This window comes from Diplodia seriata, assembly GCF_021436955.1.
Source record: "Diplodia seriata strain FDS-637 chromosome Unknown scaffold_6, whole genome shotgun sequence".
Classification (NCBI taxonomy): Eukaryota; Fungi; Ascomycota; class Dothideomycetes; order Botryosphaeriales; family Botryosphaeriaceae; genus Diplodia; species Diplodia seriata.
In genome coordinates, this window is record NW_027117313.1 from 1,376,753 (window position 1) to 1,379,574 (window position 2,822).

The following is a 2,822-nucleotide window of genomic DNA, read 5'->3' on the forward strand; positions in this document are numbered from 1 at the left end:
TCGATGTTAAGGGGGCACCCTCTAATCGAATAGCTATCTACTCCGACGCATCAGTTCTATCTCCGGGTAAAAATGTAGGCGTCGGAGTAATAGTTTTCGACTTTAGCTAATCTAAAGAGGACCCGACGCGCTGGATTTATAAGAACCTCGGTTTAGAGAATCTAGTATATAACGGCGAGGTAGAAGGACTAGTAATGGCCCTTAACTTCGCCGTTAAAAGTCGGGTCCGCGATAAAGATATAAGAATCTACGCGGATAACTAGGCCGCGATTCTTAGGCTAAAGAAACCCTCTAATACGCCCGAACAAGGTCGACAAGTTCGGGCTATTAGTTTAGCTAAAAAGCTAAGGGATAGAGGAAATACCGTCTCTCTAGAATAGTGCCCCGGCCATAAGAACGTTCTAGGCAACGAGTACGCCGACCGGCTCGCTAAAAGCGCAACGAAGTACCCTATTAGAAGGGCTTCTACTTCTCTAAGCTTCTACCGAAGCAAGGTTAAGCAGGAGACCTACGAAGAGTAGGAAAAGAAGCTTAAATCGGCGGCGGACTCGCCCTATAAACGTACCTTCGGTTTAGAGGTAGGGCGGCGGCTTAAATCTCCTACGAAAGTTAGAGAAATAGCCTCCGCTTTCTACCAGCTAAAGATTAGACACGGATACTTTAAGTCCTATCTTTACCGCCTCGACCACGCCGAAAACGACTGGTGTAGGTGTAGCCGTACGGCTAGACAAATACCGCGCCATCTACTTCTCTCCTGCCCTCTTTATAGAAACCCCCGGGTCCTCTTAAAAGACGGGCTTAAGAAGAATCGACTCGAACTACCGGATCTCTTTTCCTCGACTCTAGGAACTAGCTTAACGGCGAAGTTCTTAGAACAAACAAAGATTACTACTAGGCGGTAGCAATTAAACGACTTGCCTGACGAGGTCTAAATACGTACCGCCGGACGCTCGTTTTACTTATTTTCTTTTCCTTATTCTCTTCTTTAGCTTCTCCTCGTTCTCGGCGCTCTCGCCGCGTTCGATTTGGAGCAAAAACGGGCGAGAACCGAAGAAGAACGGCCAAATGGCGGGTATTTAAGCTGAAGCAGCCGTTTCTACTAGTATCTACGGCTGCCTGGTGCAGTTGGTAACCAAGCTAACGGGGCCAAAAAGCCGGGGTTCGAATCTCGGTCGAGTAACCTCTATTTAGGGCCCTTTTCTAGTTTCTAGATTTAGAAGCAGGGTTGTGCAGCTAGTTTACTGGTGGTAATACTCCGGCTGGTTATAATAAATAGTAAGCGAGTACCGGTCTTCGACAGGAGAAAGCTGAACGGATCTAACTAGCCGGGGAGGCCCTCTCTAAGAAGAGGGCTTACTTGCTGCACTTTTTACCTCTATTTTACTACCTTTTAAGCTCTCGCTTCGTTTTCTTTATTACTTCACTTTTTACACGCTCCTTATATCTTCCTAAGCTTTTAAGCGCACCGTTCCTAGTACTCTTCTAGAATCCCCCTCCGGCATACATGTATTTAGACATGTAGATAGAAGCGGATCTCCCTAGGGGGTCCCGTCTCTAATAGTCTAAGACTCTAGAGGGACGTTAAACTAAATAAATAAATAAAAAAATACTTACGTTTATATCTTTACGCCTATTTTTTACTTTTTAGATTTCGTATTTCTTACGAAACTATAATCTAACTAGATTATTAAGTCTTTATAGCTTTACTTTCTACGCGGTCTTTTTATTACGTATAGTCTTCTATTCTTCTTAGATTCTCTATAGGCGTTCTTTTCGTATAGGCTTTAGCTACTATTTAAGCTTAGTTTCGTAGGCGCTAAGTTTTTCTACGTCTATTCTTCCCGTACGGAATTTCTATCTATACGACTCTACTATCTATAGGGCTTATTAGTATAACGGTAGGCTTCTTCTACTAAGCTTCGAAGTTACTTAGTAGGTGGATTAAATTAAAGGGTTTACCTTAAAGAGATAAGAGGAAAATAATAATAATTAGATAAGAAGATATTACGTAATTATACGATGTATAGTAAGCTAGTTACCTTTAAATTAATAAGGTTTAAATTAGAACTTTAAGTTAACTACGAAGGGTTAAGATACTAGCTAAGAGAGTACGTCTATATATAGTAGAAAAGCTAGTTATAATTTAGATCTAATTCTTATAGATTTAAGAGTCGTAGATTTTAAGGCTTAGATCTATATAAATCTAAGTAGGTCTATTACGTAGTCTTAGCGCTTCGAATAGCTTTTAAGATTTCGACTTTCGAACTTCGTCGCTACTAAGCGAACGTAACTACTATCTTACTTACGTCCGCGCCTTTACATCTATTTTCTACTTTCTAGATCCCGTATTTCTTACGAAACTATAATTCGACTAGATTATTAAGTCTCTACGGTTCGACTTCTTTTACGGGCTTTTTATTACGTATAGTCTTTTATTCTTTCTAGATTTCTTATAGACGTTCTTTCCGTGCGGGCTTTAGCTACTATCTAAGCTTAGTCTCGTAGGCGCTAAGTTTTCTTACGCCCGTTCTTCCCGTGCGGGATTTCTAACCGTACGGCTCTACCGCCCGTAAGGCTCGTTAGCCTCTACGGTACTTTCTTCCGTGCGGGCTTTTAGCCCTTAGAGTTATAAAGTTCTTATACCCTAGGGTTCGTAATAATTAGCCCTTATAGTATTTTCTTCCGTGCGGGCTTTTAGCCTTTAGAGTTATAAAGCCCTTATACTCTAGAGTTTATAATATTCGCTTAGTATTAGTTCTTAGTAAGCCGTTAGTTCGTACTCGTAGTTAGCGTAAAACGATAATTCTTAAGTTATAAACGCT